This window comes from Lagenorhynchus albirostris, chromosome 20, assembly GCF_949774975.1.
Source record: "Lagenorhynchus albirostris chromosome 20, mLagAlb1.1, whole genome shotgun sequence".
Classification (NCBI taxonomy): Eukaryota; Metazoa; Chordata; class Mammalia; order Artiodactyla; family Delphinidae; genus Lagenorhynchus; species Lagenorhynchus albirostris.
In genome coordinates this window covers 21,369,840-21,391,953 of record NC_083114.1, presented here as the reverse complement: position 1 = coordinate 21,391,953, position 22,114 = coordinate 21,369,840, and the positions used below count along the sequence as shown (strand labels likewise).

General features: G+C 68.0%; 10 non-coding genes across 10 annotated transcripts; all 10 read right to left on the bottom strand.

The window, feature by feature from the left end:
• Positions 1–1,457: 1,457 nt before the first annotated feature.
• On the bottom strand, positions 1,458–1,576 carry LOC132512294 (5S ribosomal RNA). The gene has a single exon (XR_009538026.1). It is a non-coding gene; the product is annotated as a 5S ribosomal RNA (ribosomal RNA).
• A 2,731-nt stretch (positions 1,577–4,307) lies between these two features.
• LOC132512293 (5S ribosomal RNA) lies at positions 4,308–4,426 on the bottom strand. The gene has a single exon (XR_009538025.1). It is a non-coding gene; the product is annotated as a 5S ribosomal RNA (ribosomal RNA).
• Positions 4,427–7,117: 2,691 nt separating this feature from the next.
• Positions 7,118–7,236, bottom strand: LOC132512292 (5S ribosomal RNA). Its single transcript, XR_009538024.1, has one exon. It is a non-coding gene; the product is annotated as a 5S ribosomal RNA (ribosomal RNA).
• Positions 7,237–9,925: 2,689 nt separating this feature from the next.
• On the bottom strand, positions 9,926–10,044 carry LOC132512290 (5S ribosomal RNA). Its single transcript, XR_009538022.1, has one exon. It is a non-coding gene; the product is annotated as a 5S ribosomal RNA (ribosomal RNA).
• Positions 10,045–10,981: 937 nt separating this feature from the next.
• LOC132512289 (5S ribosomal RNA) lies at positions 10,982–11,100 on the bottom strand. The gene has a single exon (XR_009538021.1). It is a non-coding gene; the product is annotated as a 5S ribosomal RNA (ribosomal RNA).
• A 936-nt stretch (positions 11,101–12,036) lies between these two features.
• Positions 12,037–12,155, bottom strand: LOC132512288 (5S ribosomal RNA). The gene has a single exon (XR_009538020.1). It is a non-coding gene; the product is annotated as a 5S ribosomal RNA (ribosomal RNA).
• A 2,725-nt stretch (positions 12,156–14,880) lies between these two features.
• LOC132512287 (5S ribosomal RNA) lies at positions 14,881–14,999 on the bottom strand. Its single transcript, XR_009538019.1, has one exon. It is a non-coding gene; the product is annotated as a 5S ribosomal RNA (ribosomal RNA).
• A 937-nt stretch (positions 15,000–15,936) lies between these two features.
• Positions 15,937–16,055, bottom strand: LOC132512286 (5S ribosomal RNA). Its single transcript, XR_009538018.1, has one exon. It is a non-coding gene; the product is annotated as a 5S ribosomal RNA (ribosomal RNA).
• A 2,729-nt stretch (positions 16,056–18,784) lies between these two features.
• On the bottom strand, positions 18,785–18,903 carry LOC132512285 (5S ribosomal RNA). Its single transcript, XR_009538017.1, has one exon. It is a non-coding gene; the product is annotated as a 5S ribosomal RNA (ribosomal RNA).
• Positions 18,904–21,627: 2,724 nt separating this feature from the next.
• On the bottom strand, positions 21,628–21,746 carry LOC132512284 (5S ribosomal RNA). Its single transcript, XR_009538016.1, has one exon. It is a non-coding gene; the product is annotated as a 5S ribosomal RNA (ribosomal RNA).
• Between the last annotated feature and the right edge of the window lie 368 nt (positions 21,747–22,114).

The window sequence follows — 22,114 nt, the reverse complement described above, 5'->3', positions numbered from 1 at the left end:
GCAGGGGCAGGGGGCGGCAGGGCATGGAGAGAGGAATAAAGAGCGCCAGAGTCCAGGAAACATTGGTGGTCTGTGGCTTGGAAGCGCCACTCCTTCTGCCAGCCTGGGTCCCTGCGCTTGGCTTCCTGCAATAAGAAGCCAGTGTCCCCTTCTTGGCCTGAGGGTCCCTTTGGTTTAGTGGCCACAGTTCCGCCAGCAGGCCCCTCCTGGTCCTATACCATGCACTAAGTACATCTGCAGCTGCAGACTCCAAACCCCTGGTCTCTGGGCACCTCCTCTGTGTCTCAGCTGTCCCTGTCCACAGAGAGCCTCATACAAGAAGTTGCTTCCAAACTGGGAGGTTCCACATCTGGGCAGGTCCAGCTCCAGGCCCAGTGAAGGGCATGAAGAAGGCTGAGGCTCTGGACTCCAGCCAGGCCTTCAGCAGGCCTCTGAGGCCAAGGTCTTCCTAGTCTCAAGAGGGGCCAAGAGACGCAATGTGTCATTTGAACAAGTGAGTCAGCGGGCGGTGAGCGAATGAATGACCGCTCGAGGGGATGTATGCCGGCCACCGGGCCCTGTTTGACTGTCCAGCCTCAGCTTACCTGACCCTGGTTACCAGGGAATGCCACTCTGGGCCCTCCTTTTCATCCCCCTCCCTCACTGTGACCTCACCACCTGCCCCATTATGACCCAGTCTGGCTCCCAGTTAAAACTGGAGGGCAGGGGGCCCAGGCAGTCCTGGGACCAACGGCCATGGGTGAGCGAAACTACTACCGAGCCGAGCCGTTCACTGGCCCCATCCCCAGGAAATGCCAGGAGCAAGGATACTCAATTCTTCTGATCCCGGTCAGCTTCATCTTGCTCAACGTGGGGATCAACGTGGTGACTATGGTCAGGGCAGGATCTGTGCAGCGCGGTTGGGGGAGCCCTGGGGTCTTGAAGGGGCTGAGGTGGGAGGGCTGCTGGGGTGTGACCGGACAAGGGTTGGATTTCAGGGCTCACCCTGCTCCCGGCCTCCCCCCTCCCCTTCTTCCCTCAACTCTGGAGGCATCTGAAGAGATTCTTGCGGGCACTTTTCAATCGTATTTTCCACAAAGGTGAGTGGGCGCCGGCGTGGGTTCAGGGGATGTGGGCCTGTCCCCTTTCTTCTATCCCTGCCTTGATTCTCAGCCCCTCAGGAACCCAGGCCCTGACCCATCTCGCCTTTCCCCACAGACAAGCAAGCCAGCTGTGTAGGCAGCCATCGCATGTGCATGCGCTGCTCCGTGGATCCCAAGAACCTGTGCTCAAGAGTTTCTTCCCGCTTCTGCCATCGCCCAAGCTTCCTGCTCGGGCAGGCAAACCACCTTGACTACTGCCTGCAGCGGGGCTCGGCGGGGGCGGAGCCGGCTGCCCCCCACCCCCACCCCCACCCCACCCCCCCACCCCCCGCCGCGGGCGAGTGAAGGAGAAGGCGGGCGGAGCGGGAGGCAAAAAGCCTACAGCACCCGGTATTCCCAGGCGGTCTCCCATCCAAGTACTAACCAGGCCCGACCCTGCTTAGCTTCCGAGATCAGACGAGATCGGGCGCGTTCAGGGTGGTATGGCCGTAGACGGGGGCGGGGGCCGCGGGCTGCCTCTTGAGGCCCACTTTCGCTGGCGCTGGCGCCTTAACGCCAGCCCGGCGGCCGGCCCGCCCCGGCAGGGCCCCCTCGCCCGCCCAGGCAGGGGGAACGGAGGTCTCGGGTATCGGGCGGCGGCGGAGGGTTTGGCGACCACCTCCCAGCCCAGGGCGGCCGTGACCCAGCAAACCCTTCGGCGCTTGGCGCCCCGCCCAAGATCCCGCACGTCGCTCACAGGCACGTGGCCCCGGAGGCTTCAGGGCCCGGGGCCCGCGGTCCCTTGGGCCTCGGCCCTGCCCGCCCACGCGGCGCTAGGCGCAGCCCGGCCGCAGCCCGGGCCGGCCCTCCTGCCCGACAGCAGCTGGCCCGAAGCCACTGGGAGCCACCATTGAGTCGCCACGGCCCCTCAGCCCCGGCCAGGCCACCCTTGCCCCCACAGCCCCCGCCGAGCTCAGGACCCCGCCCCTGGTGGCCGGCAGGCCCGCGGAAGCGGCCCCTGCCCTCGATCCCGCTCCCGCACCCGGCCGCGGTGACACGCCAGAGGGGCGGGGTGGTGGTGGTGGGGGCTTTTGTCGGAGGGAGCTGTGGAGGGACACACCGGCACACAGGTGGCGGCGCCGGGGCTGGGCGCCGGTGGGGGCGGCCAGGTGCAGGTCGAGGGGCTCGCGGGCCGAAAGGACGGCAACTGGGCCCGCGGCGGAGTCTGGGTCTGGAGGGCTCTGAGCCTCCATCCGCTCTGGTGCCTCGGGGCTACCGGCCCGAAGCCTGGTAGCGCGACACCCCACCGGCCCACAGACGTAGCCTCCCCAGCTGTGCTCACAGCGAGTCCAACCGCAGCCTGCACCCCTCCACGGGACACTTGGATTACTCCCGCGATCCCCACGAGGTGCGGCACCCGGCGGCCGAATGGGCTGAGATCCTGCCCTTGCGCCGCCCTGTGGCCACCTCCGCCTCCCTCACGGTACTGGCCGAGGCCTCGGACCAGCGGGCCCCGGCTCCCAGCTCAGCGCTGCTCCTCCGCCCCTCTCACCTCCTGCCCGACGTCCAGGCTACCGAGCACCCTCCACCCCCGCCCACCTTCATGCCACTCAGCCGGAACCCGGGAGGCCATGCCAACTACCAGGTGTATGACAGTCTGGTGCTGAAGCGGCAACCGCAGGAGGGCCAAGCGCGGGCCAACTCGCTGCTACCTTCCACCTCGGCCTCCAGGCCCTCTCTGCACGGGAGCCAGACTGGGAAAATGAACTTACCAGCAGCAAATGGGGGTAGGGGCAGGGGGCGGCAGGGCATGGAGAGAGGAATAAAGAGCGCCAGAGTCCAGGAAACATTGGTGGTCTGTGGCTTGGAAGCGCCACTCCTTCTGCCAGCCTGGGTCCCTGCGCTTGGCTTCCTGCAATAAGAAGCCAGTGTCCCCTTCTTGGCCTGAGGGTCCCTTTGGTTTAGTGGCCACAGTTCCGCCAGCAGGCCCCTCCTGGTCCTATACCATGCACTAAGTACATCTGCAGCTGCAGACTCCAAACCCCTGGTCTCTGGGCACCTCCTCTGTGTCTCAGCTGTCCCTGTCCACAGAGAGCCTCATACAAGAAGTTGCTTCCAAACTGGGAGGTTCCACATCTGGGCAGGTCCAGCTCCAGGCCCAGTGAAGGGCATGAAGAAGGCTGAGGCTCTGGACTCCAGCCAGGCCTTCAGCAGGCCTCTGAGGCCAAGGTCTTCCTAGTCTCAAGAGGGGCCAAGAGACGCAATGTGTCATTTGAACAAGTGAGTCAGCGGGCGGTGAGCGAATGAATGACCGCTCGAGGGGATGTATGCCGGCCACCGGGCCCTGTTTGACTGTCCAGCCTCAGCTTACCTGACCCTGGTTACCAGGGAATGCCACTCTGGGCCCTCCTTTTCATCCCCCTCCCTCACTGTGACCTCACCACCTGCCCCATTATGACCCAGTCTGGCTCCCAGTTAAAACTGGAGGGCAGGGGGCCCAGGCAGTCCTGGGACCAACGGCCATGGGTGAGCGAAACTACTACCGAGCCGAGCCGTTCACTGGCCCCATCCCCAGGAAATGCCAGGAGCAAGGATACTCAATTCTTCTGATCCCGGTCAGCTTCATCTTGCTCAACGTGGGGATCAACGTGGTGACTATGGTCAGGGCAGGATCTGTGCAGCGCGGTTGGGGGAGCCCTGGGGTCTTGAAGGGGCTGAGGTGGGAGGGCTGCTGGGGTGTGACCGGACAAGGGTTGGATTTCAGGGCTCACCCTGCTCCCGGCCTCCCCCCTCCCCTTCTTCCCTCAACTCTGGAGGCATCTGAAGAGATTCTTGCGGGCACTTTTCAATCGTATTTTCCACAAAGGTGAGTGGGCGCCGGCGTGGGTTCAGGGGATGTGGGCCTGTCCCCTTTCTTCTATCCCTGCCTTGATTCTCAGCCCCTCAGGAACCCAGGCCCTGACCCATCTCGCCTTTCCCCACAGACAAGCAAGCCAGCTGTGTAGGCAGCCATCGCATGTGCATGCGCTGCTCCGTGGATCCCAAGAACCTGTGCTCAAGAGTTTCTTCCCGCTTCTGCCATCGCCCAAGCTTCCTGCTCGGGCAGGCAAACCACCTTGACTACTGCCTGCAGCGGGGCTCGGCGGGGGCGGAGCCGGCTGCCCCCCACCCCCACCCCCACCCCCCCCCCACCCCCCCCCCGCCGCGGGCGAGTGAAGGAGAAGGCGGGCGGAGCGGGAGGCAAAAAGCCTACAGCACCCGGTATTCCCAGGCGGTCTCCCATCCAAGTACTAACCAGGCCCGACCCTGCTTAGCTTCCGAGATCAGACGAGATCGGGCGCGTTCAGGGTGGTATGGCCGTAGACGGGGGCGGGGGCCGCGGGCTGCCTCTTGAGGCCCACTTTCGCTGGCGCTGGCGCCTTAACGCCAGCCCGGCGGCCGGCCCGCCCCGGCAGGGCCCCCTCGCCCGCCCAGGCAGGGGGAACGGAGGTCTCGGGTATCGGGCGGCGGCGGAGGGTTTGGCGACCACCTCCCAGCCCAGGGCGGCCGTGACCCAGCAAACCCTTCGGCGCTTGGCGCCCCGCCCAAGATCCCGCACGTCGCTCACAGGTCCCTTGGGCCTCGGCCCTGCCCGCCCACGCGGCGCTAGGCGCAGCCCGGCCGCAGCCCGGGCCGGCCCTCCTGCCTGACAGCAGCTGGCCCGAAGCCACTGGGAGCCACCATTGAGTCGCCACGGCCCCTCAGCCCCGGCCAGGCCACCCTTGCCCCCACAGCCCCCGCCGAGCTCAGGACCCCGCCCCTGGTGGCCGGCAGGCCCGGGGAAGCGGCCCCTGCCCTCGATCCCGCTCCCGCACCCGGCCGCGGTGACACGCCAGAGGGGCGGGGTGGTGTGTGGGGGGGCTTCTGTCGGAGGGAGCTGTGGAGGGACACACCGGCACACAGGTGGCGGCGCCGGGGCTGGGCGCCGGTGGGGGCGGCCAGGTGCAGGTCGAGGGGCTCGCGGGCCGAAAGGACGGCAACTGGGCCCGCGGCGGAGTCTGGGTCTGGAGGGCTCTGAGCCTCCATCCGCTCTGGTGCCTCGGGGCTACCGGCCCGAAGCCTGGTAGCGCGACACCCCACCGGCCCACAGACGTAGCCTCCCCAGCTGTGCTCACAGCGAGTCCAACCGCAGCCTGCACCCCTCCACGGGACACTTGGATTACTCCCGCGATCCCCACGAGGTGCGGCACCCGGCGGCCGAATGGGCTGAGATCCTGCCCTTGCGGCGCCCTGTGGCCACCTCCGCCTCCCTCACGGTACTGGCCGAGGCCTCGGACCAGCGGGCCCCGGCTCCCAGCTCAGCGCTGCTCCTCCGCCCCTCTCACCTCCTGCCCGACGTCCAGGCTACCGAGCACCCTCCACCCCCGCCCACCTTCATGCCACTCAGCCGGAACCCGGGAGGCCATGCCAACTACCAGGTGTATGACCGTCTGGTGCTGAAGCGGCAACCGCAGGAGGGCCAAGCGCGGGCCAACTCGCTGCTACCTTCCACCTCGGCCTCCAGGCCCTCTCTGCACGGGAGCCAGACTGGGAAAATGAACTTACCAGCAGCAAATGGGGGCAGGGGCAGGGGGCGGCAGGGCATGGAGAGAGGAATAAAGAGCGCCAGAGTCCAGGAAACATTGGTGGTCTGTGGCTTGGAAGCGCCACTCCTTCTGCCAGCCTGGGTCCCTGCGCTTGGCTTCCTGCAATAAGAAGCCAGTGTCCCCTTCTTGGCCTGAGGGTCCCTTTGGTTTAGTGGCCACAGTTCCGCCAGCAGGCCCCTCCTGGTCCTATACCATGCACTAAGTACATCTGCAGCTGCAGACTCCAAACCCCTGGTCTCTGGGCACCTCCTCTGTGTCTCAGCTGTCCCTGTCCACAGAGAGCCTCATACAAGAAGTTGCTTCCAAACTGGGAGGTTCCACATCTGGGCAGGTCCAGCTCCAGGCCCAGTGAAGGGCATGAAGAAGGCTGAGGCTCTGGACTCCAGCCAGGCCTTCAGCAGGCCTCTGAGGCCAAGGTCTTCCTAGTCTCAAGAGGGGCCAAGAGACGCAATGTGTCATTTGAACAAGTGAGTCAGCGGGCGGTGAGCGAATGAATGACCGCTCGAGGGGATGTATGCCGGCCACCGGGCCCTGTTTGACTGTCCAGCCTCAGCTTACCTGACCCTGGTTACCAGGGAATGCCACTCTGGGCCCTCCTTTTCATCCCCCTCCCTCACTGTGACCTCACCACCTGCCCCATTATGACCCAGTCTGGCTCCCAGTTAAAACTGGAGGGCAGGGGGCCCAGGCAGTCCTGGGACCAACGGCCATGGGTGAGCGAAACTACTACCGAGCCGAGCCGTTCACTGGCCCCATCCCCAGGAAATGCCAGGAGCAAGGATACTCAATTCTTCTGATCCCGGTCAGCTTCATCTTGCTCAACGTGGGGATCAACGTGGTGACTATGGTCAGGGCAGGATCTGTGCAGCGCGGTTGGGGGAGCCCTGGGGTCTTGAAGGGGCTGAGGTGGGAGGGCTGCTGGGGTGTGACCGGACAAGGGTTGGATTTCAGGGCTCACCCTGCTCCCGGCCTCCCCCCTCCCCTTCTTCCCTCAACTCTGGAGGCATCTGAAGAGATTCTTGCGGGCACTTTTCAATCGTATTTTCCACAAAGGTGAGTGGGCGCCGGCGTGGGTTCAGGGGATGTGGGCCTGTCCCCTTTCTTCTATCCCTGCCTTGATTCTCAGCCCCTCAGGAACCCAGGCCCTGACCCATCTCGCCTTTCCCCACAGACAAGCAAGCCAGCTGTGTAGGCAGCCATCGCATGTGCATGCGCTGCTCCGTGGATCCCAAGAACCTGTGCTCAAGAGTTTCTTCCCGCTTCTGCCATCGCCCAAGCTTCCTGCTCGGGCAGGCAAACCACCTTGACTACTGCCTGCAGCGGGGCTCGGCGGGGGCGGAGCCGGCTGCCCCCCACCCCCACCCCCACCCCCCCCCCCCCCCCCCCGCCGCGGGCGAGTGAAGGAGAAGGCGGGCGGAGCGGGAGGCAAAAAGCCTACAGCACCCGGTATTCCCAGGCGGTCTCCCATCCAAGTACTAACCAGGCCCGACCCTGCTTAGCTTCCGAGATCAGACGAGATCGGGCGCGTTCAGGGTGGTATGGCCGTAGACGGGGGCGGGGGCCGCGGGCTGCCTCTTGAGGCCCACTTTCGCTGGCGCTGGCGCCTTAACGCCAGCCCGGCGGCCGGCCCGCCCCGGCAGGGCCCCCTCGCCCGCCCAGGCAGGGGGAACGGAGGTCTCGGGTATCGGGCGGCGGCGGAGGGTTTGGCGACCACCTCCCAGCCCAGGGCGGCCGTGACCCAGCAAACCCTTCGGCGCTTGGCGCCCCGCCCAAGATCCCGCACGTCGCTCACAGGTCCCTTGGGCCTCGGCCCTGCCCGCCCACGCGGCGCTAGGCGCAGCCCGGCCGCAGCCCGGGCCGGCCCTCCTGCCTGACAGCAGCTGGCCCGAAGCCACTGGGAGCCACCATTGAGTCGCCACGGCCCCTCAGCCCCGGCCAGGCCACCCTTGCCCCCACAGCCCCCGCCGAGCTCAGGACCCCGCCCCTGGTGGCCGGCAGGCCCGGGGAAGCGGCCCCTGCCCTCGATCCCGCTCCCGCACCCGGCCGCGGTGACACGCCAGAGGGGCGGGGTGGTGTGTGGGGGGGCTTCTGTCGGAGGGAGCTGTGGAGGGACACACCGGCACACAGGTGGCGGCGCCGGGGCTGGGCGCCGGTGGGGGCGGCCAGGTGCAGGTCGAGGGGCTCGCGGGCCGAAAGGACGGCAACTGGGCCCGCGGCGGAGTCTGGGTCTGGAGGGCTCTGAGCCTCCATCCGCTCTGGTGCCTCGGGGCTACCGGCCCGAAGCCTGGTAGCGCGACACCCCACCGGCCCACAGACGTAGCCTCCCCAGCTGTGCTCACAGCGAGTCCAACCGCAGCCTGCACCCCTCCACGGGACACTTGGATTACTCCCGCGATCCCCACGAGGTGCGGCACCCGGCGGCCGAATGGGCTGAGATCCTGCCCTTGCGGCGCCCTGTGGCCACCTCCGCCTCCCTCACGGTACTGGCCGAGGCCTCGGACCAGCGGGCCCCGGCTCCCAGCTCAGCGCTGCTCCTCCGCCCCTCTCACCTCCTGCCCGACGTCCAGGCTACCGAGCACCCTCCACCCCCGCCCACCTTCATGCCACTCAGCCGGAACCCGGGAGGCAATGCCAACTACCAGGTGTATGACCGTCTGGTGCTGAAGCGGCAACCGCAGGAGGGCCAAGCGCGGGCCAACTCGCTGCTACCTTCCACCTCGGCCTCCAGGCCCTCTCTGCACGGGAGCCAGACTGGGAAAATGAACTTACCAGCAGCAAATGGGGGCAGGGGCAGGGGGCGGCAGGGCATGGAGAGAGGAATAAAGAGCGCCAGAGTCCAGGAAACATTGGTGGTCTGTGGCTTGGAAGCGCCACTCCTTCTGCCAGCCTGGGTCCCTGCGCTTGGCTTCCTGCAATAAGAAGCCAGTGTCCCCTTCTTGGCCTGAGGGTCCCTTTGGTTTAGTGGCCACAGTTCCGCCAGCAGGCCCCTCCTGGTCCTATACCATGCACTAAGTACATCTGCAGCTGCAGACTCCAAACCCCTGGTCTCTGGGCACCTCCTCTGTGTCTCAGCTGTCCCTGTCCACAGAGAGCCTCATACAAGAAGTTGCTTCCAAACTGGGAGGTTCCACATCTGGGCAGGTCCAGCTCCAGGCCCAGTGAAGGGCATGAAGAAGGCTGAGGCTCTGGACTCCAGCCAGGCCTTCAGCAGGCCTCTGAGGCCAAGGTCTTCCTAGTCTCAAGAGGGGCCAAGAGACGCAATGTGTCATTTGAACAAGTGAGTCAGCGGGCGGTGAGCGAATGAATGACCGCTCGAGGGGATGTATGCCGGCCACCGGGCCCTGTTTGACTGTCCAGCCTCAGCTTACCTGACCCTGGTTACCAGGGAATGCCACTCTGGGCCCTCCTTTTCATCCCCCTCCCTCACTGTGACCTCACCACCTGCCCCATTATGACCCAGTCTGGCTCCCAGTTAAAACTGGAGGGCAGGGGGCCCAGGCAGTCCTGGGACCAACGGCCATGGGTGAGCGAAACTACTACCGAGCCGAGCCGTTCACTGGCCCCATCCCCAGGAAATGCCAGGAGCAAGGATACTCAATTCTTCTGATCCCGGTCAGCTTCATCTTGCTCAACGTGGGGATCAACGTGGTGACTATGGTCAGGGCAGGATCTGTGCAGCGCGGTTGGGGGAGCCCTGGGGTCTTGAAGGGGCTGAGGTGGGAGGGCTGCTGGGGTGTGACCGGACAAGGGTTGGATTTCAGGGCTCACCCTGCTCCCGGCCTCCCCCCTCCCCTTCTTCCCTCAACTCTGGAGGCATCTGAAGAGATTCTTGCGGGCACTTTTCAATCGTATTTTCCACAAAGGTGAGTGGGCGCCGGCGTGGGTTCAGGGGATGTGGGCCTGTCCCCTTTCTTCTATCCCTGCCTTGATTCTCAGCCCCTCAGGAACCCAGGCCCTGACCCATCTCGCCTTTCCCCACAGACAAGCAAGCCAGCTGTGTAGGCAGCCATCGCATGTGCATGCGCTGCTCCGTGGATCCCAAGAACCTGTGCTCAAGAGTTTCTTCCCGCTTCTGCCATCGCCCAAGCTTCCTGCTCGGGCAGGCAAACCACCTTGACTACTGCCTGCAGCGGGGCTCGGCGGGGGCGGAGCCGGCTGCCCCCCCCCCCACCCCCACCCCCCCCCCCCCCCCCCGCCGCGGGCGAGTGAAGGAGAAGGCGGGCGGAGCGGGAGGCAAAAAGCCTACAGCACCCGGTATTCCCAGGCGGTCTCCCATCCAAGTACTAACCAGGCCCGACCCTGCTTAGCTTCCGAGATCAGACGAGATCGGGCGCGTTCAGGGTGGTATGGCCGTAGACGGGGGCGGGGGCCGCGGGCTGCCTCTTGAGGCCCACTTTCGCTGGCGCTGGCGCCTTAACGCCAGCCCGGCGGCCGGCCCGCCCCGGCAGGGCCCCCTCGCCCGCCCAGGCAGGGGGAACGGAGGTCTCGGGTATCGGGCGGCGGCGGAGGGTTTGGCGACCACCTCCCAGCCCAGGGCGGCCGTGACCCAGCAAACCCTTCGGCGCTTGGCGCCCCGCCCAAGATCCCGCACGTCGCTCACAGGCACGTGGCCCCGGAGGCTTCAGGGCCCGGGGCCCGCGGTCCCTTGGGCCTCGGCCCTGCCCGCCCACGCGGCGCTAGGCGCAGCCCGGCCGCAGCCCGGGCCGGCCCTCCTGCCCGACAGCAGCTGGCCCGAAGCCACTGGGAGCCACCATTGAGTCGCCACGGCCCCTCAGCCCCGGCCAGGCCACCCTTGCCCCCACAGCCCCCGCCGAGCTCAGGACCCCGCCCCTGGTGGCCGGCAGGCCCGGGGAAGCGGCCCCTGCCCTCGATCCCGCTCCCGCACCCGGCCGCGGTGACACGCCAGAGGGGCGGGGTGGTGTGGGGGGGGGGCTTCTGTCGGAGGGAGCTGTGGAGGGACACACCGGCACACAGGTGGCGGCGCCGGGGCTGGGCGCCGGTGGGGGCGGCCAGGTGCAGGTCGAGGGGCTCGCGGGCCGAAAGGACGGCAACTGGGCCCGCGGCGGAGTCTGAGTCCGGGCCAGCCGCCCCAGGAGCGTCTGGGGTGCGGCTGCCTTCCAGGGCCGCCTTCTGGCCGCCTGGCCGGCCGGGCCGGCGGGGAGCGCCCCCGCCGGCGCGCGCCGTGGTGGGAGGGGCCTGAGGAGGCGGGGCCTGCAGCGGGGCCCGGCGGGGGCGGTGCCGGCGGCCCCCGCCGCGGGCGAGTGAAGGAGAAGGCGGGCGGAGCGGGAGGCAAAAAGCCTACAGCACCCGGTATTCCCAGGCGGTCTCCCATCCAAGTACTAACCAGGCCCGACCCTGCTTAGCTTCCGAGATCAGACGAGATCGGGCGCGTTCAGGGTGGTATGGCCGTAGACGGGGGCGGGGGCCGCGGGCTGCCTCTTGAGGCCCACTTTCGCTGGCGCTGGCGCCTTAACGCCAGCCCGGCGGCCGGCCCGCCCCGGCAGGGCCCCCTCGCCCGCCCAGGCAGGGGGAACGGAGGTCTCGGGTATCGGGCGGCGGCGGAGGGTTTGGCGACCACCTCCCAGCCCAGGGCGGCCGTGACCCAGCAAACCCTTCGGCGCTTGGCGCCCCGCCCAAGATCCCGCACGTCGCTCACAGGCACGTGGCCCCGGAGGCTTCAGGGCCCGGGGCCCGCGGTCCCTTGGGCCTCGGCCCTGCCCGCCCACGCGGCGCTAGGCGCAGCCCGGCCGCAGCCCGGGCCGGCCCTCCTGCCCGACAGCAGCTGGCCCGAAGCCACTGGGAGCCACCATTGAGTCGCCACGGCCCCTCAGCCCCGGCCAGGCCACCCTTGCCCCCACAGCCCCCGCCGAGCTCAGGACCCCGCCCCTGGTGGCCGGCAGGCCCGCGGAAGCGGCCCCTGCCCTCGATCCCGCTCCCGCACCCGGCCGCGGTGACACGCCAGAGGGGCGGGGTGGTGGTGGTGGGGGCTTTTGTCGGAGGGAGCTGTGGAGGGACACACCGGCACACAGGTGGCGGCGCCGGGGCTGGGCGCCGGTGGGGGCGGCCAGGTGCAGGTCGAGGGGCTCGCGGGCCGAAAGGACGGCAACTGGGCCCGCGGCGGAGTCTGAGTCCGGGCCAGCCGCCCCAGGAGCGTCTGGGGTGCGGCTGCCTTCCAGGGCCGCCTTCTGGCCGCCTGGCCGGCCGGGCCGGCGGGGAGCGCCCCCGCCGGCGCGCGCCGTGGTGGGAGGGGCCTGAGGAGGCGGGGCCTGCAGCGGGGCCCGGCGGGGGCGGTGCCGGCGGCCCCCGCCGCGGGCGAGTGAAGGAGAAGGCGGGCGGAGCGGGAGGCAAAAAGCCTACAGCACCCGGTATTCCCAGGCGGTCTCCCATCCAAGTACTAACCAGGCCCGACCCTGCTTAGCTTCCGAGATCAGACGAGATCGGGCGCGTTCAGGGTGGTATGGCCGTAGACGGGGGCGGGGGCCGCGGGCTGCCTCTTGAGGCCCACTTTCGCTGGCGCTGGCGCCTTAACGCCAGCCCGGCGGCCGGCCCGCCCCGGCAGGGCCCCCTCGCCCGCCCAGGCAGGGGGAACGGAGGTCTCGGGTATCGGGCGGCGGCGGAGGGTTTGGCGACCACCTCCCAGCCCAGGGCGGCCGTGACCCAGCAAACCCTTCGGCGCTTGGCGCCCCGCCCAAGATCCCGCACGTCGCTCACAGGCACGTGGCCCCGGAGGCTTCAGGGCCCGGGGCCCGCGGTCCCTTGGGCCTCGGCCCTGCCCGCCCACGCGGCGCTAGGCGCAGCCCGGCCGCAGCCCGGGCCGGCCCTCCTGCCCGACAGCAGCTGGCCCGAAGCCACTGGGAGCCACCATTGAGTCGCCACGGCCCCTCAGCCCCGGCCAGGCCACCCTTGCCCCCACAGCCCCCGCCGAGCTCAGGACCCCGCCCCTGGTGGCCGGCAGGCCCGGGGAAGCGGCCCCTGCCCTCGATCCCGCTCCCGCACCCGGCCGCGGTGACACGCCAGAGGGGCGGGGTGGTGTGGGGGGGGGCTTTTGTCGGAGGGAGCTGTGGAGGGACACACCGGCACACAGGTGGCGGCGCCGGGGCTGGGCGCCGGTGGGGGCGGCCAGGTGCAGGTCGAGGGGCTCGCGGGCCGAAAGGACGGCAACTGGGCCCGCGGCGGAGTCTGGGTCTGGAGGGCTCTGAGCCTCCATCCGCTCTGGTGCCTCGGGGCTACCGGCCCGAAGCCTGGTAGCGCGACACCCCACCGGCCCACAGACGTAGCCTCCCCAGCTGTGCTCACAGCGAGTCCAACCGCAGCCTGCACCCCTCCACGGGACACTTGGATTACTCCCGCGATCCCCACGAGGTGCGGCACCCGGCGGCCGAATGGGCTGAGATCCTGCCCTTGCGGCGCCCTGTGGCCACCTCCGCCTCCCTCACGGTACTGGCCGAGGCCTCGGACCAGCGGGCCCCGGCTCCCAGCTCAGCGCTGCTCCTCCGCCCCTCTCACCTCCTGCCCGACGTCCAGGCTACCGAGCACCCTCCACCCCCGCCCACCTTCATGCCACTCAGCCGGAACCCGGGAGGCAATGCCAACTACCAGGTTTATGACAGTCTGGTGCTGAAGCGGCAACCGCAGGAGGGCCAAGCGCGGGCCAACTCGCTGCTACCTTCCACCTCGGCCTCCAGGCCCTCTCTGCACGGGAGCCAGACTGGGAAAATGAACTTACCAGCAGCAAATGGGGGCAGGGGCAGGGGGCGGCAGGGCATGGAGAGAGGAATAAAGAGCGCCAGAGTCCAGGAAACATTGGTGGTCTGTGGCTTGGAAGCGCCACTCCTTCTGCCAGCCTGGGTCCCTGCGCTTGGCTTCCTGCAATAAGAAGCCAGTGTCCCCTTCTTGGCCTGAGGGTCCCTTTGGTTTAGTGGCCACAGTTCCGCCAGCAGGCCCCTCCTGGTCCTATACCATGCACTAAGTACATCTGCAGCTGCAGACTCCAAACCCCTGGTCTCTGGGCACCTCCTCTGTGTCTCAGCTGTCCCTGTCCACAGAGAGCCTCATACAAGAAGTTGCTTCCAAACTGGGAGGTTCCACATCTGGGCAGGTCCAGCTCCAGGCCCAGTGAAGGGCATGAAGAAGGCTGAGGCTCTGGACTCCAGCCAGGCCTTCAGCAGGCCTCTGAGGCCAAGGTCTTCCTAGTCTCAAGAGGGGCCAAGAGACGCAATGTGTCATTTGAACAAGTGAGTCAGCGGGCGGTGAGCGAATGAATGACCGCTCGAGGGGATGTATGCCGGCCACCGGGCCCTGTTTGACTGTCCAGCCTCAGCTTACCTGACCCTGGTTACCAGGGAATGCCACTCTGGGCCCTCCTTTTCATCCCCCTCCCTCACTGTGACCTCACCACCTGCCCCATTATGACCCAGTCTGGCTCCCAGTTAAAACTGGAGGGCAGGGGGCCCAGGCAGTCCTGGGACCAACGGCCATGGGTGAGCGAAACTACTACCGAGCCGAGCCGTTCACTGGCCCCATCCCCAGGAAATGCCAGGAGCAAGGATACTCAATTCTTCTGATCCCGGTCAGCTTCATCTTGCTCAACGTGGGGATCAACGTGGTGACTATGGTCAGGGCAGGATCTGTGCAGCGCGGTTGGGGGAGCCCTGGGGTCTTGAAGGGGCTGAGGTGGGAGGGCTGCTGGGGTGTGACCGGACAAGGGTTGGATTTCAGGGCTCACCCTGCTCCCGGCCTCCCCCCTCCCCTTCTTCCCTCAACTCTGGAGGCATCTGAAGAGATTCTTGCGGGCACTTTTCAATCGTATTTTCCACAAAGGTGAGTGGGCGCCGGCGTGGGTTCAGGGGATGTGGGCCTGTCCCCTTTCTTCTATCCCTGCCTTGATTCTCAGCCCCTCAGGAACCCAGGCCCTGACCCATCTCGCCTTTCCCCACAGACAAGCAAGCCAGCTGTGTAGGCAGCCATCGCATGTGCATGCGCTGCTCCGTGGATCCCAAGAACCTGTGCTCAAGAGTTTCTTCCCGCTTCTGCCATCGCCCAAGCTTCCTGCTCGGGCAGGCAAACCACCTTGACTACTGCCTGCAGCGGGGCTCGGCGGGGGCGGAGCCGGCTGCCCCCCACCCCCACCCCCACCCCCCACCCCCCCCGCCGCGGGCGAGTGAAGGAGAAGGCGGGCGGAGCGGGAGGCAAAAAGCCTACAGCACCCGGTATTCCCAGGCGGTCTCCCATCCAAGTACTAACCAGGCCCGACCCTGCTTAGCTTCCGAGATCAGACGAGATCGGGCGCGTTCAGGGTGGTATGGCCGTAGACGGGGGCGGGGGCCGCGGGCTGCCTCTTGAGGCCCACTTTCGCTGGCGCTGGCGCCTTAACGCCAGCCCGGCGGCCGGCCCGCCCCGGCAGGGCCCCCTCGCCCGCCCAGGCAGGGGGAACGGAGGTCTCGGGTATCGGGCGGCGGCGGAGGGTTTGGCGACCACCTCCCAGCCCAGGGCGGCCGTGACCCAGCAAACCCTTCGGCGCTTGGCGCCCCGCCCAAGATCCCGCACGTCGCTCACAGGCACGTGGCCCCGGAGGCTTCAGGGCCCGGGGCCCGCGGTCCCTTGGGCCTCGGCCCTGCCCGCCCACGCGGCGCTAGGCGCAGCCCGGCCGCAGCCCGGGCCGGCCCTCCTGCCCGACAGCAGCTGGCCCGAAGCCACTGGGAGCCACCATTGAGTCGCCACGGCCCCTCAGCCCCGGCCAGGCCACCCTTGCCCCCACAGCCCCCGCCGAGCTCAGGACCCCGCCCCTGGTGGCCGGCAGGCCCGGGGAAGCGGCCCCTGCCCTCGATCCCGCTCCCGCACCCGGCCGCGGTGACACGCCAGAGGGGCGGGGTGGTGTGGGGGGGGGGCTTTTGTCGGAGGGAGCTGTGGAGGGACACACCGGCACACAGGTGGCGGCGCCGGGGCTGGGCGCCGGTGGGGGCGGCCAGGTGCAGGTCGAGGGGCTCGCGGGCCGAAAGGACGGCAACTGGGCCCGCGGCGGAGTCTGAGTCCGGGCCAGCCGCCCCAGGAGCGTCTGGGGTGCGGCTGCCTTCCAGGGCCGCCTTCTGGCCGCCTGGCCGGCCGGGCCGGCGGGGAGCGCCCCCGCCGGCGCGCGCCGTGGTGGGAGGGGCCTGAGGAGGCGGGGCCTGCAGCGGGGCCCGGCGGGGGCGGTGCCGGCGGCCCCCGCCGCGGGCGAGTGAAGGAGAAGGCGGGCGGAGCGGGAGGCAAAAAGCCTACAGCACCCGGTATTCCCAGGCGGTCTCCCATCCAAGTACTAACCAGGCCCGACCCTGCTTAGCTTCCGAGATCAGACGAGATCGGGCGCGTTCAGGGTGGTATGGCCGTAGACGGGGGCGGGGGCCGCGGGCTGCCTCTTGAGGCCCACTTTCGCTGGCGCTGGCGCCTTAACGCCAGCCCGGCGGCCGGCCCGCCCCGGCAGGGCCCCCTCGCCCGCCCAGGCAGGGGGAACGGAGGTCTCGGGTATCGGGCGGCGGCGGAGGGTTTGGCGACCACCTCCCAGCCCAGGGCGGCCGTGACCCAGCAAACCCTTCGGCGCTTGGCGCCCCGCCCAAGATCCCGCACGTCGCTCACAGGCACGTGGCCCCGGAGGCTTCAGGGCCCGGGGCCCGCGGTCCCTTGGGCCTCGGCCCTGCCCGCCCACGCGGCGCTAGGCGCAGCCCGGCCGCAGCCCGGGCCGGCCCTCCTGCCCGACAGCAGCTGGCCCGAAGCCACTGGGAGCCACCATTGAGTCGCCACGGCCCCTCAGCCCCGGCCAGGCCACCCTTGCCCCCACAGCCCCCGCCGAGCTCAGGACCCCGCCCCTGGTGGCCGGCAGGCCCGGGGAAGCGGCCCCTGCCCTCGATCCCGCTCCCGCACCCGGCCGCGGTGACACGCCAGAGGGGCGGGGTGGTGTGTGGGGGGGCTTCTGTCGGAGGGAGCTGTGGAGGGACACACCGGCACACAGGTGGCGGCGCCGGGGCTGGGCGCCGGTGGGGGCGGCCAGGTGCAGGTCGAGGGGCTCGCGGGCCGAAAGGACGGCAACTGGGCCCGCGGCGGAGTCTGGGTCTGGAGGGCTCTGAGCCTCCATCCGCTCTGGTGCCTCGGGGCTACCGGCCCGAAGCCTGGTAGCGCGACACCCCACCGGCCCACAGACGTAGCCTCCCCAGCTGTGCTCACAGCGAGTCCAACCGCAGCCCGCACCCCTCCACGGGACACTTGGATTACTCCCGCGATCCCCACGAGGTGCGGCACCCGGCGGCCGAATGGGCTGAGATCCTGCCCTTGCGGCGCCCTGTGGCCACCTCCGCCTCCCTCACGGTACTGGCCGAGGCCTCGGACCAGCGGGCCCCGGCTCCCAGCTCAGCGCTGCTCCTCCGCCCCTCTCACCTCCTGCCCGACGTCCAGGCTACCGAGCACCCTCCACCCCCGCCCACCTTCATGCCACTCAGCCGGAACCCGGGAGGCCATGCCAACTACCAGGTGTATGACAGTCTGGTGCTGAAGCGGCAACCGCAGGAGGGCCAAGCGCGGGCCAACTCGCTGCTACCTTCCACCTCGGCCTCCAGGCCCTCTCTGCACGGGAGCCAGACTGGGAAAATGAACTTACCAGCAGCAAATGGGGGCAGGGGCAGGGGGCGGCAGGGCATGGAGAGAGGAATAAAGAGCGCCAGAGTCCAGGAAACATTGGTGGTCTGTGGCTTGGAAGCGCCACTCCTTCTGCCAGCCTGGGTCCCTGCGCTTGGCTTCCTGCAATAAGAAGCCAGTGTCCCCTTCTTGGCCTGAGGGTCCCTTTGGTTTAGTGGCCACAGTTCCGCCAGCAGGCCCCTCCTGGTCCTATACCATGCACTAAGTACATCTGCAGCTGCAGACTCCAAACCCCTGGTCTCTGGGCACCTCCTCTGTGTCTCAGCTGTCCCTGTCCACAGAGAGCCTCATACAAGAAGTTGCTTCCAAACTGGGAGGTTCCACATCTGGGCAGGTCCAGCTCCAGGCCCAGTGAAGGGCATGAAGAAGGCTGAGGCTCTGGACTCCAGCCAGGCCTTCAGCAGGCCTCTGAGGCCAAGGTCTTCCTAGTCTCAAGAGGGGCCAAGAGACGCAATGTGTCATTTGAACAAGTGAGTCAGCGGGCGGTGAGCGAATGAATGACCGCTCGAGGGGATGTATGCCGGCCACCGGGCCCTGTTTGACTGTCCAGCCTCAGCTTACCTGACCCTGGTTACCAGGGAATGCCACTCTGGGCCCTCCTTTTCATCCCCCTCCCTCACTGTGACCTCACCACCTGCCCCATTATGACCCAGTCTGGCTCCCAGTTAAAACTGGAGGGCAGGGGGCCCAGGCAGTCCTGGGACCAACGGCCATGGGTGAGCGAAACTACTACCGAGCCGAGCCGTTCACTGGCCCCATCCCCAGGAAATGCCAGGAGCAAGGATACTCAATTCTTCTGATCCCGGTCAGCTTCATCTTGCTCAACGTGGGGATCAACGTGGTGACTATGGTCAGGGCAGGATCTGTGCAGCGCGGTTGGGGGAGCCCTGGGGTCTTGAAGGGGCTGAGGTGGGAGGGCTGCTGGGGTGTGACCGGACAAGGGTTGGATTTCAGGGCTCACCCTGCTCCCGGCCTCCCCCCTCCCCTTCTTCCCTCAACTCTGGAGGCATCTGAAGAGATTCTTGCGGGCACTTTTCAATCGTATTTTCCACAAAGGTGAGTGGGCGCCGGCGTGGGTTCAGGGGATGTGGGCCTGTCCCCTTTCTTCTATCCCTGCCTTGATTCTCAGCCCCTCAGGAACCCAGGCCCTGACCCATCTCGCCTTTCCCCACAGACAAGCAAGCCAGCTGTGTAGGCAGCCATCGCATGTGCATGCGCTGCTCCGTGGATCCCAAGAACCTGTGCTCAAGAGTTTCTTCCCGCTTCTGCCATCGCCCAAGCTTCCTGCTCGGGCAGGCAAACCACCTTGACTACTGCCTGCAGCGGGGCTCGGCGGGGGCGGAGCCGGCTGCCCCCCACCCCCACCCCCACCCCACCCCCCCCCCCCCCGCCGCGGGCGAGTGAAGGAGAAGGCGGGCGGAGCGGGAGGCAAAAAGCCTACAGCACCCGGTATTCCCAGGCGGTCTCCCATCCAAGTACTAACCAGGCCCGACCCTGCTTAGCTTCCGAGATCAGACGAGATCGGGCGCGTTCAGGGTGGTATGGCCGTAGACGGGGGCGGGGGCCGCGGGCTGCCTCTTGAGGCCCACTTTCGCTGGCGCTGGCGCCTTAACGCCAGCCCGGCGGCCGGCCCGCCCCGGCAGGGCCCCCTCGCCCGCCCAGGCAGGGGGAACGGAGGTCTCGGGTATCGGGCGGCGGCGGAGGGTTTGGCGACCACCTCCCAGCCCAGGGCGGCCGTGACCCAGCAAACCCTTCGGCGCTTGGCGCCCCGCCCAAGATCCCGCACGTCGCTCACAGGCACGTGGCCCCGGAGGCTTCAGGGCCCGGGGCCCGCGGTCCCTTGGGCCTCGGCCCTGCCCGCCCACGCGGCGCTAGGCGCAGCCCGGCCGCAGCCCGGGCCGGCCCTCCTGCCCGACAGCAGCTGGCCCGAAGCCACTGGGAGCCACCATTGAGTCGCCACGGCCCCTCAGCCCCGGCCAGGCCACCCTTGCCCCCACAGCCCCCGCCGAGCTCAGGACCCCGCCCCTGGTGGCCGGCAGGCCCGGGGAAGCGGCCCCTGCCCTCGATCCCGCTCCCGCACCCGGCCGCGGTGACACGCCAGAGGGGCGGGGTGGTGGTGGTGGGGGCTTTTGTCGGAGGGAGCTGTGGAGGGACACACCGGCACACAGGTGGCGGCGCCGGGGCTGGGCGCCGGTGGGGGCGGCCAGGTGCAGGTCGAGGGGCTCGCGGGCCGAAAGGACGGCAACTGGGCCCGCGGCGGAGTCTGGGTCTGGAGGGCTCTGAGCCTCCATCCGCTCTGGTGCCTCGGGGCTACCGGCCCGAAGCCTGGTAGCGCGACACCCCACCGGCCCACAGACGTAGCCTCCCCAGCTGTGCTCACAGCGAGTCCAACCGCAGCCTGCACCCCTCCACGGGACACTTGGATTACTCCCGCGATCCCCACGAGGTGCGGCACCCGGCGGCCGAATGGGCTGAGATCCTGCCCTTGCGCCGCCCTGTGGCCACCTCCGCCTCCCTCACGGTACTGGCCGAGGCCTCGGACCAGCGGGCCCCGGCTCCCAGCTCAGCGCTGCTCCTCCGCCCCTCTCACCTCCTGCCCGACGTCCAGGCTACCGAGCACCCTCCACCCCCGCCCACCTTCATGCCACTCAGCCGGAACCCGGGAGGCCATGCCAACTACCAGGTGTATGACAGTCTGGTGCTGAAGCGGCAACCGCAGGAGGGCCAAGCGCGGGCCAACTCGCTGCTACCTTCCACCTCGGCCTCCAGGCCCTCTCTGCACGGGAGCCAGACTGGGAAAATGAACTTACCAGCAGCAAATGGGGGTAGGGGCAGGGGGCGGCAGGGCATGGAGAGAGGAATAAAGAGCGCCAGAGTCCAGGAAACATTGGTGGTCTGTGGCTTGGAAGCGCCACTCCTTCTGCCAGCCTGGGTCCCTGCGCTTGGCTTCCTGCAATAAGAAGCCAGTGTCCCCTTCTTGGCCTGAGGGTCCCTTTGGTTTAGTGGCCACAGTTCCGCCAGCAGGCCCCTCCTGGTCCTATACCATGCACTAAGTACATCTGCAGCTGCAGACTCCAAACCCCTGGTCTCTGGGCACCTCCTCTGTGTCTCAGCTGTCCCTGTCCACAGAGAGCCTCATACAAGAAGTTGCTTCCAAACTGGGAGGTTCCACATCTGGGCAGGTCCAGCTCCAGGCCCAGTGAAGGGCATGAAGAAGGCTGAGGCTCTGGACTCCAGCCAGGCCTTCAGCAGGCCTCTGAGGCCAAGGTCTTCCTAGTCTCAAGAGGGGCCAAGAGACGCAATGTGTCATTTGAACAAGTGAGTCAGCGGGCGGTGAGCGAATGAATGACCGCTCGAGGGGATGTATGCCGGCCACCGGGCCCTGTTTGACTGTCCAGCCTCAGCTTACCTGACCCTGGTTACCAGGGAATGCCACTCTGGGCCCTCCTTTTCATCCCCCTCCCTCACTGTGACCTCACCACCTGCCCCATTATGACCCAGTCTGGCTCCCAGTTAAAACTGGAGGGCAGGGGGCCCAGGCAGTCCTGGGACCAACGGCCATGGGTGAGCGAAACTACTACCGAGCCGAGCCGTTCACTGGCCCCATCCCCAGGAAATGCCAGGAGCAAGGATACTCAATTCTTCTGATCCCGGTCAGCTTCATCTTGCTCAACGTGGGGATCAACGTGGTGACTATGGTCAGGGCAGGATCTGTGCAGCGCGGTTGGGGGAGCCCTGGGGTCTTGAAGGGGCTGAGGTGGGAGGGCTGCTGGGGTGTGACCGGACAAGGGTTGGATTTCAGGGCTCACCCTGCTCCCGGCCTCCCCCCTCCCCTTCTTCCCTCAACTCTGGAGGCATCTGAAGAGATTCTTGCGGGCACTTTTCAATCGTATTTTCCACAAAGGTGAGTGGGCGCCGGCGTGGGTTCAGGGGATGTGGGCCTGTCCCCTTTCTTCTATCCCTGCCTTGATTCTCAGCCCCTCAGGAACCCAGGCCCTGACCCATCTCGCCTTTCCCCACAGACAAGCAAGCCAGCTGTGTAGGCAGCCATCGCATGTGCATGCGCTGCTCCGTGGATCCCAAGAACCTGTGCTCAAGAGTTTCTTCCCGCTTCTGCCATCGCCCAAGCTTCCTGCTCGGGCAGGCAAACCACCTTGACTACTGCCTGCAGCGGGGCTCGGCGGGGGCGGAGCCGGCTGCCCCCCACCCCCACCCCCACCCCCCACCCCCCCGCCGCGGGCGAGTGAAGGAGAAGGCGGGCGGAGCGGGAGGCAAAAAGCCTACAGCACCCGGTATTCCCAGGCGGTCTCCCATCCAAGTACTAACCAGGCCCGACCCTGCTTAGCTTCCGAGATCAGACGAGATCGGGCGCGTTCAGGGTGGTATGGCCGTAGACGGGGGCGGGGGCCGCGGGCTGCCTCTTGAGGCCCACTTTCGCTGGCGCTGGCGCCTTAACGCCAGCCCGGCGGCCGGCCCGCCCCGGCAGGGCCCCCTCGCCCGCCCAGGCAGGGGGAACGGAGGTCTCGGGTATCGGGCGGCGGCGGAGGGTTTGGCGACCACCTCCCAGCCCAGGGCGGCCGTGACCCAGCAAACCCTTCGGCGCTTGGCGCCCCGCCCAAGATCCCGCACGTCGCTCACAGGCACGTGGCCCCGGAGGCTTCAGGGCCCGGGGCCCGCGGTCCCTTGGGCCTCGGCCCTGCCCGCCCACGCGGCGCTAGGCGCAGCCCGGCCGCAGCCCGGGCCGGCTCTCCTGCCCGACAGCAG